This window comes from Aquarana catesbeiana, linkage group LG01 (genome assembly GCF_042186555.1).
Source record: "Aquarana catesbeiana isolate 2022-GZ linkage group LG01, ASM4218655v1, whole genome shotgun sequence".
NCBI classification, from domain to species: Eukaryota; Metazoa; Chordata; class Amphibia; order Anura; family Ranidae; genus Aquarana; species Aquarana catesbeiana.
Genome location: NC_133324.1, coordinates 790168994 through 790182774, shown reverse-complemented (window position 1 = coordinate 790182774; position 13781 = coordinate 790168994). Strand labels below are relative to the sequence as shown.

General features: G+C 40.6%; 1 protein-coding gene and 1 pseudogene across 10 annotated transcripts in view; one reads left to right on the top strand and one right to left on the bottom strand.

Moving 5' to 3' along the window:
* Positions 1–13781, bottom strand: part of TENM3 (teneurin transmembrane protein 3) — a 1659985-nt gene that overhangs the window by 609299 nt on the left and 1036905 nt on the right. The gene's annotated exons all lie outside the window — the stretch shown is intronic.
* On the top strand, positions 9777–10444 carry LOC141113642 (ATP synthase F(0) complex subunit C3, mitochondrial pseudogene; annotated as a pseudogene).

Here is a 13781-nt window from a genome sequence, read left to right as displayed (position 1 = left end):
GTGGACTGAGGAAACAAAAATTTAACTTTTTGGAAAGTGTGCGTCCCGTTACATCTGGCATAAAACTAATACAGCATTTCATAACAAGAACATCATACCAACAGTCAGACATGGTGGTGGTAGCGTGATGGTCTGGGGCTGCTTTGCAGCTTCAGGACCTGAACGACTTACCTAATTGATGGAACCATGAATTCTGAGCTCTAACAGAAAATCCTAAAGGAGAATGTCCAGCCATCAGTTTGTGACCTCAAGCTCAAGTGCACTTGGGTTATGCAGCATTACAATGATCTGACACACAACAGCAAGTCCACCTCCAAATGGTTCAAACAAAGCAAAATTTAGGCATTGGAGTAGCCTAGTCAAAGCATGGACTTAAATCCAATTGAGATGTTGTATCATGACCTTACACAGGCTATTCATGCTTACACAGGCCAAAATTGCTCCACAGCAATGTGAAAGACTCTTTGCCAATTATTGCAAACACTTGATTGCAGTAGTCGCTGCCAAGGGTGGCACAACCAGTTATTAGGTTTAGGGGGCAATTACTTTTTCACATAAAGCCAGGCAGGTTGACAGCTTTTTTTTCTTAATAAATTAAACCATAATTTAAAAACTGCATTTTGTATTTACTTGGGTTATCTTTGTGTAATAATACAATTTGTTTGATGATGAGTCATTTAAGTGTGACAAATATGCAAAAAAAATGTTTAAAAAATCAGAAAGGGGGGACATACTTTTTCACAGCATTGTAACTGAATGGTCTTTGCACCCCCCCCCCCCCCCCAACAGAGAAATATCTAGGCTAAAAATGAATGGTCCAATATATTCCTAGGCTTCTGAGGTCCTGTACCAGGAGGAGGAAGCTTACAATCTAAGGTCTCTACAGTCATACATATAACCCATGATGTCCAACTTATTTGAGGAACCTTAGGTTGCAAAAGTTCTGTGCTAGAAAGAGGAAAACATACAGGCTTTATGTGATAGTCTGTCAGATGGGTGCTGAAGTCAAGAACCAAGGGCCCCAAAATAAAACTGCTAAACCCCCCAATGCTGCATGCAAGTTACTTATCGAGTTGCAATGGATAAAATTCAAGTGGTTTGCTCTTTGGATTTGTTTGGTGGTCAGCTGAGGTGAAATTTACGCATGTAAAATACAATCATGTGTGCACGTAATGTGTTACATTACCTTACTTAGGACTATAGTCATTAACATTATTTTCATTCTATATTTAGGCACTACAGAAGAAGGAACAATTCATGAGTTATTTGTCCCATATATTTCACCACTCCCCTGAGAAAGGGAACAACCTACACAAATTTCTGATGGAAAATCTTCAAGGAGAACTCAGAATAAAATCTCCCGGGGCTTGTTCTAGAAATGTAGACTTAGGTTCCACATCCTTGAACATTCACACGAAGGCTCAGTCTTTAGAGGCCATACGGACTTCAGTAGAGGAAGTATGTAAATATATGGACAGCAAGTAACATGACAATGATCAATGTGAGCTATGTGACTGATCGCAAAACAAACTGTCAACCTTTCATCTGAATTTTTCTCCTTGCTTAATGTGAAACTTATACAAAATACCAGGAGGTGGTGGGAGTAGGGAGGGATTAACAAAAGATCTTTAATTTCAATGAAATGCTGATACAATTATGTGTGTTAGGCAAGTATAAAGAGCAAATGATGGAAAATGTTTTGTAAAAGTTAATTGTTTCATCTTTAGCACTAATTAAAACAATATTTTAAATGTGTGTTTAGAAATTACATTGTGTTTTACAGAAAAAAAAAGAATGTCAAAACTAAAATTGGAGTGAGCAGCCTGTGAATTTACTCTCCTATAATTATCTTATAGAATACAATAAAATCAGAAGAATGTGAGATTATGTATAATTAGTATAAGGAGCATTATGAGGCGTAACAGTAAATTCTGGAATCCTGGAAGATGGTGCTGTGTTGGTGTTTTAACAGTAAAAAAATAACACAGGTGGCTAGGACCCTCCAGAATGTGCAATTTTTGGTGAATTTTTGTTTGTGGTTCAACATCAACTCATTTATGACTAACTCAAAGTACTATGAAATACAATTTTCCAAAATAAAAAAATAATTAAAATCCATCTGTTGATAAATTTATTTAAAATATATGGCTGGATTAGATTGTCTGAAACATACTGGGCTCAAATTTCAGGCAGCCTTTTTTTAGAGTTAGGCTAATTCATATATGAATGTCTGGATCATTTAGCTCTACAAAAACTGTAAGGTGGATGGGGCTATAATACTATTTTTTAATCTAACCTGTCCATTTGCGCAGTGATAAAGGTTGAGCTGCAAAGCAAGGTGTACACTACTGAATGACTGGCTATAGGCAGTTAAATCCTTAAACGACCCTTCCTTATCGATAAATGGTCCATACATGGTCACCTTAAAGAAATCCTGTCCCTGGGGAGAAGTTGGACAAACTGCTGCAAGTATCAAGTGCAGGTTCCTAGAAGTAGTTCCTGTTAATGCTGAAGCTTGACTGACCCTTCCTGAATGCTACATATTCCTAATGGCATGTAAAGTTGTACATCAAAGTGATGGGTCAATAGAAATGTGAAGGGCAAGCTCCCACACTACTTGGAACCATCAGGGTTGCTTCTAAAAGCAATAGGAGGGGTGAACAGAAAGTGTCAAAGCTTTGTGGCTCAAAATAGTACAGCATTCAGCCATGGCAAGAATGTTCGGGAGGTGTCTGCCTCCTGATGTTGGCACTTCATACCTACAGTGGTGTAAATGCCGCCTTTCTTTTGTTTAATGTCAAAATCTCTTAAAAATGGTCTATTGTGGTCCATCACTTTTAATGTAAAATGATTGCAGTTAACACAAAAGTGATCAAGGCAATTTTGACAAGAAAACACCCACAATATGTTCCGAGTGTTCGGTCTGTTGTATTTCCTTTGCTGCATCGTCCTATTCTGGGCTTATTCGTTTGTCAACAAAAACTGGCATCTTATCTGTTCATACCAGCCAAAAGGACAATTGCTCAGGCCTGGAAGAAACCTAGAGCCCCTTTCCAGGAAGTGAGAGACCATTTGACGGCCATGATGCTTAATTAACAAATGTCTAGTATCCTTAATGAAATGCGCACTAAATTCCTAAAAATGTGGAAACCATGGTTGACATATGCCTTCCCTGACCTTCCTCTGACAAGCGTGGGTCGACTCTAACAGATGTCTCAGGCAATCCCCGGTCCCTACCTTTTCCCTACACCCCCCCCCCACTTTACTCTTCATTTTCATCTTTGTCTTTGCTTTCTGTTTCTTTTCATTTGCTGAGCTTTTTAGCCTCTTTAATTGGTTATTGGTGTACAGGACTATCTACACGGGGTCCTTGACACATGGGTCCTGGCTACTCTGGGGTTTTCCCAGACATACATATCTGTTCTGTTTAAGTTTAATGTAATTGTTTGAGATGGAGGCCCTCCCTCCTTCATTTATGCTAGGGTTATGAATCAGTGTTTCTTATGTCGCCAGTCGTAGCCCCTGCGTGGGCAGACTAGGTGCTTTCTTTTTATTACTGCAAATTTTCTGACATATTTTCAATAAAAATTATTGAACCAGAAAACACCCACAATATATAAAGTGACATCATAGTGACACCCAGCCATCATATTTAGTCCTTTGAATTCAACTGCCTTCCAAGCAATGCCACACATGACTTGCAATGCCAGTGCAACATTTCCAGCAAAAAGTGAACACTCACACATATAAAGCACCTTGCCTAAAGAGAAGAGCCAAATGTGTTTTTTTTTCAAAGATTCATTACGGCCAACATGGCCTAGCAGCCAACATGTTGAACAGAATAAAACTACCTGTCTGGCCTTCGGGCACACCAGTATTCTTTCTCAAACCAATTTAGCGGAGTCTGTTTGAATGGTCAAATGGTAACAGTAGATGCGTGCTGCATGTCTGATAAATAATGTGGCACGGAAAGGGTTAAACCTCATACCACAGAAACATGCTGTGCGCAGAGTACAGTATTTTCCTCATAAAATATTAAGCAGTTCAGCTCAGCCACAGAATGAGGTAAGACAACTTCTCTTTTAAGCTTGTACATGCAAGGAATCATGCCATTCAGGGTTTAAAATAAAAGTAATACTATATATCTATATAGATATATATCTATATATATATATCTATATAGATATATAGATATAGATCTATATATATATATATATATATATATATATATATATATATATATATATATATATATATATATATATATATAGATCTATATCTATATATATATATAGATATAGATCTATATCTATATCTATATAGATATAGATATAGATATAGATCTATATATATATATATATATTTTCACTTTTTTATAAATTCCATAATTGTATCTGTTCAAGAAGATGCAATTACAGGGGAGAACTCTTGTCAGGGTGGAAGTTTGCTAATGCAATCCAGCAAGCACTTACTTAAACACTTGTGCCTTGGCTGCTTTCATAATGGTCGCAAATAATGCTTTAATAGCACATGGGAAGCATCATCTCAGAGAGAGAAGACTCTGAAAGCCTCTTGACATAAACAGTTAATCGCACTGAACATACCAATGCCACGCTGCTATGTGCGCTCCTGAAAAACGATCTCTAAATATATTTCCGGGATCTGTTGAGAGATGTGTGTGTTTACTATCCACTGTACAGTTTCATAGCATGTTATGTGTACAAAGCCTATTTGTACAAGAGCTTTCTCTCATTACATGGATAACATATTCCCTGTGTGTCTAGAAGCTCACCTTTCCAACCTTTCCTTCTGTTACTAGAGGCTTAAGGTATTCTTAACTTGTGAGCTGAGAGGTGAAAAGATTGGCATGGCGGAAAAAAGGCATAGACCACCTAGATACAAAGATTGTTAATTTTAAAGAAGAATTCCAGTGTGATAGGAATATGTGCAACTGTTGAAATCACTCAACATAACCAATTAATTCTACCTATTTTTTTCCTTTAGCAAAAATGCAGCTATTATCCAAAAATAAAAAACAACAATCTATAGGCTGGATTTACTAAAACTGGAGAGTGTAAAATCTGGTGTAGCTATGCATGGTAGCCAATCAGCTTCCAGGTTTTTTTTCTTTCCAAGTTTATTTAAACAAGCTGATGTTGGAAGCTGATTGACTACCATGCACAGCTGCACCAGATTTTGCCCTATCCAGTTTTAGTAAATCAACCCTTATGTGTCTGCCCCTCCAGTATGCAATGCTAATTGACAGCACTGCCCAGCATTATTATAACAGGGAAAGTAACCTTTCAGCTGTAAGCTACACAGGACCTTTTACCCTCATATTAGAATATGAGTACTCCCATTCAATGTGAGTGCCAAGACCAAACAATCTATAATAATTATAAGCTTGATCTAAAAGGAAATACAAATGGCACACTTTTTCATAACCTCTTTACCCAAGGAGGAGCCACTAAAATTATGTTCACGTCTGAGGCTTTACTAAAAACCAGTTTATTGAAAGACAATGGGAAATATGCCCTTTATGTTGGTGGTCAGTGGAAGAATCCAACCCTTACAGTGGTGGTCAGAATGTCACCCATTGAAACAGCTAAAACAATCATTGTTGTCATGCTGCTGGCTTTCCCAAGTGGTGCTGGCCCTGGAACTATGCAGGCACCATCAAATAAGAGGTCAATCAGCCAAAGCGCAAGGAACCCCTATAAACCTCTGAAAGAACCCTAGTTGAGTTGACTGCAATACAGTATTAAACTCAATATCTGGAATATGGAGCTACATCTTGAATTGTATTTAAAATAAAGAAAGCCTGATTGAAGCCCAGTGGCAGACAGGGAATGGAATGGAGGCTCAATGAGTCAGTCAGGCTCTTCGGCTTTGCACAGTGATAGCTTGTTCACAGGAGATGAAAGCAGAGTGATAATTCCATCAGCTCTATTGTCAAGTAAGTAGGCTGGAGATTGGCTGTGATCAAGCTATATTTATTAAATTCAGTAGAGAAAACTTAGGTCCTCAAATGACCTAAGTCCCAGGTCACCAGAAGACTGTCAGGAATAGAATTACTTATCTTTTGGCAGGTAAGTTAGTTCACATATATGCATATACTGTATGTAATTAAATTGTTTAGTTACGGTTTGTCTGGAGTTAATGTAAGGATCGTTAGTGCATCTTATACCTAAATCATGGGAGTTGAGTATGTATCGTAAGACATGGTGGCCACTGGTGCGCACACACACCTGACCAAGGCATAAAGATACAACAAAAAAATTATATAAATACAATATATATATATATATATATATATATATATATATATATATATATATATATATAGACAGAGAGAGAGAGAGAGAGAGAGAGAGAGAGAGAGACAGAATTTTAAACTTTACTGAGGCAATTTTGAGTGAGAAATAAAACTCAGTAGCCCTCTCCTTTAAAATAAGCCAAAACTTCCCTAATAATGAGTTCTAAAAGTAGTTGGAAAGGATTTCAGGTGCTGAGCATTTTTTTTTCTTTTTTTATTTAAGCTCAGTAAAAGATCTACGGGTGCTTCTTTTCTATAGGCACATCCATTCTTCTTCCAAGTAATCATGGAGCTGTCATTCGTGAATTGCAAATGTGTGAGGACAACCAGATGCTGACAAGACAGTGTTTCTGTTGAAAAGGAAAACATGTATTGTTCGCAGGGCACAAATAAATCTTTTCATTCACAGCATCATTCTCAGAGCAGCCAGCAACAGAGGAACGATTTTGGTCTGTTGCTTTACAGCTCCCCAAATGTGGGGCGTCTCTGCTCCCCTATGGCGATGCACACTGAGTAAGCTTAAGAAAGACTTTGTGGTTTGTATAGAAAAAAATGTGACAGCAATAGAACAAAAAACAAAAAAAATCATACCGTTTTCAAACTTTGCACACCCCCCAGGGGGCCAGAATTATTTTAAACAGATAATCTGTTTTGCTAGTTTTATGGAATTGAATATAATAAAGCCTCATACACACTATTAGATTTTCTGCAGATTTTTGTCTTCGGATTTACCAAAACCATGTAGTGCAAGGGCCTGCCTGATTGCATACAAATTGAAACTCTTAGGCCTCATTCACACGAGGCGGACTCCGCTTCCACGGAGACCGCCTTGGTCCGCCAGCTCAGCGGGAGATCTCTACGTTGATCTCCGCTGAGCCGGCGGATGACAGGTCCCTATCTGCTCACTGAGCGGGAAGGGGTTTGTCAGGCGCCGCTGCTGCCTATTGAGGGATCGGATGAAAACGGACAGCATGTAAGTTTTCATCAGATCTCACCCGATCCAATCCGCCAGCGACAGATCCGGATGTTGGGCCATCCGTCTGCTTTTTGCGGATCGGATTTCAGCGGACATGTCTCCACTGACATCCATCGCTCCATAGGCTAACATGGAGCGCCCGTTCAAGTCCGCCTACAAAACTGACAGGCGGACCTGAACGGTCCGATCGTGTGAAAGGGGCCTTAAAGTTTGACCTCATATTATATGGTTTTGGTAAATCTGAAGACAAAACCTGCAGAAAATCTACTAGTGTGTATGGGGTCTTAGACTTTAAACTCAGTAACCATGAACCTTCCACAGTGGATTTATATAGTTACAGAATATGGTGCATATACAGTAGATAGACAGGCAAACAGACAGATAATATAAAAGGTGGGCCCCACTGAAACATCAGATCAAAATAAAACTCTGGATGTCCAGCCTAGCATCAGGTTTTGACAAGTGCTCACTGCCTGCTCTACTGGGTGTTCTTTCTGTTTTGTGATGCATTTAGGCATTGCTTGGTACCAACTTTCAAATAAAATACATATATATGTATATACACACACACATTATATTATATAATTATATATTATACAGAAAATGAAATACACTCATCGGCCACTTGATTAGGTACACATTGCTAATACTGGGTTGGTCCCCCCTTTTGCCTTCAGAACCACCTTGATTCTTTGTGGCATAGCTTCAACAAGGTACTGGAAACATTCTTCAGAGATTTTGGTCCATATTGACATGATAGCATCATGCAGTTGCTGCAGATTTGTTGGCTGCACATCCATAATGCAAATCCACCACATCCCAAAGGTGCGCTATTAGATTGGGATCTGGTGACTGTGGAGGCCACTGGAGTGCACTGAACTCATTGTCATGTTCAAGAAACCAGTTTAAGATGATTTGAGCTTTGTGACATGGTGCATTATCCTGCTGGAAGGAGCCATCAGATGTGTACACTGTAGTCATAAAGAATGGACATGGTCAGCAATATTACTCAGGTAAGCCGTGGTGTTTAAAAGATGCTCAATTGGTACTAAGGGGCCCAAAGTGTGCCAAGAATAAATCCCCCACACCATAACACCACCAGCCTGAACCGTTGATAAAAAGCATGGATCCATCCTGCCTTGCATGTTGTTTATGCCAAATTCTGACCCTACCATCTGAATGTTGCAGCTGAAATTGACCAGGCAATGTTTTTCCAATCTTCTTTTGTCCAATTTTGGTCAGCCTGTGCGAATTGTAGCCTGTTTCCTGTTCTTAGCTGACAGGAGTAGCACCCAGCGTGGTCTCTGGCTGCTGTAGCCCATCTGCTTCAAGGTTTGATGTGTTGTGCATTCAGAGATGGTATTCGGCATACCTTGGTGGTAATGAGTGGTTATTTGAGTTACTGTTGCCTTTCTATCATTTCAAAAGATGTCTGCCCATTCTCCTCTGACCTCTGACATCAACAATACATTTCATCCACACAACTGCCACTTACTGTATATTTTCTCTTTTTTGGACCATTCTTTGTAAACCGGAGAGATGGTTGTGCGTGAAAATCCCAGTAGATCAGCAGTTTTTGAAATACTCAGAGCAGCCCGTCTGGCACCAACAACCATGCCATGTTCAAAGTCACTTAATCCTGTATCTTCACTATTCTGATGCTCGGTTTGAACTTCAGCAAGTCATCTTCACCCCATCTAGATGTCTAAATGCTTGGAGTTGCTGCCATGTGATTGGCTGATTAGCAATTTGTGTTACCAAGCCTAATAAAGTGTCTGGTGAGATATATAATATATATCTATCTATCTATCTATCTATCTATCTATCTATCTATCTATCTATCTATCTATCTATCTATCTATCTATCTATCTATCTATCTATCTATCTATCTATAACCAGCATATTACACAGCACTTTTGAAAACATTAAAGAGGTGACATAACGACCTGTACCAGTGGGATGTGGAGCCCAAGAACCCTAACATAGTCTCACATGTTCTCACACATTCTGGTCCCAGTTTATTCAGAACACTGAGCTATCAAAGTCCCTTTAGGATTGTGGGAAAAAAACTAAATCATGCAACCACAGGAAGAACATAAAAAATGCATGCAGTTTTCCTCCTGTTAATTTGAATTCAGGACCAAAATGCTTTCCAGGTGCCAGTGCTAGCCATTGTACCACCATATTGTCCTTTTGATAAACATCATACATGAAGTGATGAGCACAATGGCAAAACTGCTGTCATTACAACCACCATTGATAGAGGGGAAACTAACATGCACCTTCTTCTCCTACAGATTTACCACTTCCATTTATTCAGATAGGCAAACCTAACAGTATTCCATGTTGCTGTCCACCCTAGACCCAAACATGAAACAAGGCCCCATGCACACGGGCGTAATCAAATATTGATATTGACGCCGGACTCAACCTCATATAAATGGTTCGTAATGTGCTTTAAAATGCATAGTTCTCTGTTCAGTTCGACCTCTGGTGCCGAGGGGCTGAGCCGTGACCCAACTCCCCGCTAAAGGACACACACACCTCCCTCCATCATGTATGCCTGTGTGAAGTTAGTCTCTACCCCTTCGCTGATCCATGCTGGGTCCAAGACTCTGTACAGACCAATTTCTGCATTCGTTTTGTCCTGGCCAGAGGTCCGAACTGGAGAGGGAAACACACTCCTCAGTGGGACACAAAATCCATGTACCCAGCTGGTACTAAGGGGATTTCAGACCATTGCAGTCAGCAGGGACATAGATACCCCTGCTAAATTCATTGGTGCTGGTGCTGCCATAGTTGGTGTGGCTGGCTCTGGTGCTGGTATTGGAACAGTTTTTGGAAGTCTCATTATTGGTTATGGAAGAAATCCTTCCTTGAAGCAGCAGTTCTCATGCGCCATCTTGGGATTTGCTCGGTCTGAAGCTATGGGTCTGTTTTGATGGTTGCTTTCCTGATCTTATTTGCCATGTAAATGAGGCTGGGAATGTCGACATTCGCGTGAACAGCTGTAGACTTTATTTTACTGTGGCTCCCAAGAAATGTTGTGTTGTCAAGGAAAATATACCATATTTCCAAAGTCCTTTCATTAAAAAAAATTAAAAAAAAATAATGCATAAATACTGGCTGGGGATGCAGAGCTTACTACTTGTACACAGCTGAACGCAAAACAAGATTACTGAGCATAACACTGCTGTGTGCGTGGGCCCATATTATACACGGCTGTGTGCGTGGGCCCATATTATACACGGCTGTGTGCGTGGGCCCATATTATAAACCGCTGTGTGCGTGGGCCCATATTATACACCGCTGTGTGCGTGGGCCCATATTATACACGGCTGTGTGCGTGGGCCCATATTATACACGGCTGTGTGCGTGGGCCCATATTATACACGGCTGTGTGCGTGGGCCCATATTATACACGGCTGTGTGCGTGGGCCCATATTATACACTGCTGTGTGCGTGGGCCCATATTATACACGGCTGTGTGCGTGGGCCCATATTATACACGGCTGTGTGCGTGGGCCCATATTATACACGGCTGTGTGCGTGGGCCCATATTATACACCGCTGTGTGCGTGGGCCCATATTATACACGGCTGTGTGCGTGGGCCCATATTATACACCGCTGTGTGCGTGGGCCCATATTATAAACCGCTGTGTGCGTGGGCCCATATTATACACGGCTGTGTGCGTGGGCCCATATTATACACCGCTGTGTGCGTGGGCCCATATTATACACGGCTGTGTGCGTGGGCCCATATTATACACGGCTGTGTGCGTGGGCCCATATTATACACGGCTGTGTGCGTGGGCCCATATTATACACCGCTGTGTGCGTGCGCCCATATTATACACCTCTGTGTGCGTGGGCCCATATTATACACCGCAGTGTGCGTGGGCCCATATTATACACCGCTGTGTGCGTGGGCCCATATTATACACCGCTATGTGCGTGGGCCCATATTATACACCTCTGTGTGCGTGGGCCCATATTATACACCGCTATGTGCGTGGGCCCATATTATACACCGCTATGTGCGTGGGCCCATATTATACACGGCTGTGTGCGTGGGCCCATATTATACACGGCTGTGTGCGTGGGCCCATATTATACACCGCTGTGTGCGTGCGCCTATATTATACACCGCTGTGTGCGTGCGCCTATATTATACACCGCTGTGTGCGTGGGCCCATATTATACACCGCTGTGTGCGTGGGCCCATATTATACACCGCTGTGTGCGTGGGCCCATATTATACACTGTATGGATCTCAATGCAGCATTTTTTTATGTCCTTGTTCATGAGCCCTAAAGCAGTATACTCAGCTGAAGTGGTTGGCATGGAAGATTAGGCAGAGTAAATATTATGTTTATTGATCGCAGGAACTCCAACTTCCACTGCCAGGTAGGTGGTTGTAAAAAAACATAGGAAAGGCAAAAAAAAATAATGCTGAACTCTTTATCTAGAAATACTTAGAGAGAGAAAATATTGTCTAAGTAATAATTGGTGCTAGCTTTCAGAGAACTAAGACCATGTAACTAAAAAAGGTGTTAACTAAAACTTATATTTATAACCTATAAAAATAATGAATTGGGCAATACATTTGCCTGGGCTTTGGCGCTCATATGTATGCTTCTTTTACACTAGCTGTAAAGTTTAGGGTCCAGCGCAAAGCTATCTGTAGTGGATCGCTATTCAGGATAGTAAAAGAAGGTTCGCAGGCATTCCAGAAGTGATAATGCCACCTCCTGGTGCCTTACATTCATTTGGAGAGTTTAACAAGGATTGCTACCTGTCAAACTCTGCATGTAGCTTTAAAATTGACACACCTCAATAGAGAGCATCACAGGCATTGCATGACACCATGTCCACTTGTAGGTGGATAATAAAAACACAGGTCAACTGCCTGTTTTTACTGCCCCCTGGCTGTCCATGTGAAAGAAGTCTTAAAGTAATATTAAGCAATTTCAGCAGCTGATTTAAAGCGGACTTTCACTGCATCTGAGCACAACAAACCAAAAACACTATTTAATTCATTTTTACTATTCAGATCAAACTACCCAATGCATTCATGTCTCTGTGCTTTATTTTCTTGGGAAATCACTTTGAAATCAACCATTAGCATTTCTGGCCATGGCTATTGTTGCGTAAGGGCAAATGATTTGTGTAGCATTTACTTTCTGGAATCCATCTGCCCTTAGCTCAAGCATGTATGCAGGAGAGTGTGCTTAGCTGAGAAAACACTTCCTCCTCTACTGGAAACTCTGGGGATGACATCATTTGCCTAGGCAAGGAACCAGGAAGTAACTGAAGTATATTTCCAAATAGTTAAAGTGTTACTAAACCCACAACAATAAAATCAGTCTGTATATGCAGTAAAGCATGCTTGTTATATTTACTGTGCAACCTAAGGGGTTAATCCTCTGCATTGTGCAAAAAGGCTGTTTGATCCTGTATGCACAGATCCTCTTCTTCATCCACTGACTCCAGAACTTGCCTGGATAACACAGAGCATTTGGAGTCAGGCTGCACATGCTCAGTTTGGTGTGTATTGCTAGAGAGTTTTTTTTTTTTCTTGGGAGAATGCATGTTTTCAGCACAGGGCCAATCAGCACTGTCCAGACAGAGGGTCGGGGGTCCTGCATCCTGATAAGACAGTCAGTGCAGTATGAAAAATCCTCCTACAAGTGTTACCAGGGACTGATAGAAGTCACAGGTGCTATACAGGCATACCCCACTTTTAAGTACACAATGGGGTTTATTTAAAGCTGGAAAATGCAAAATCAGGCTCACTTCTGTATAGAAACCAATGAGTTCCCAGGTTTTATTACCAAAGCTTAATTGAACAAGCCAAGGTTAGAAGCTCATTGGTTTCTATGCAGAATTGAGCCTGATTTTGCACTTTCCAGCTTTAGTAAATAAACCACATTGTGTACTTAAAAGTGGGGTATGCCTGTATACTGCTGATCAGTTTATATTTACTAAAATAATTGCATTTCCATGTTCTTTGTACTGTGGGAGACCAGATATAGTGAATCCAGGGTCCTGGGTTTAGTAACACTTTAATTTATGACTGCTTCATATTACTTTTTTTGGTTAATATAACTTCAAGCCTTGGTGGTGTTTCACAAATAGGACATGGCTTTGAATGCTATGGTTTGTAGCAATATCATTGTTCATATGCATTGTAATATAATTAATCAATTTTGCCCCTCATCCTGTTTATGCATTATGAACATGGATACTTATTGACTTAATGTACAATGACTGCATTCTAAGCTGATACAATTATGTTGTTAGTCTTCCGTACAGGCTGCTGTTCCTGGGTGAAGGCAGGAAAGGACATCCGGAAAATCATTCGGAGAGTGTGTAAATGTTACAAGCGCTGATTGAGGCTATAGCTCTGTGACAAGAGCCACATGCATAGATGCAGACTGCTAGCTAAGAAAGGTCAGTAACCACTAATCATACATAAGTTCCTAAA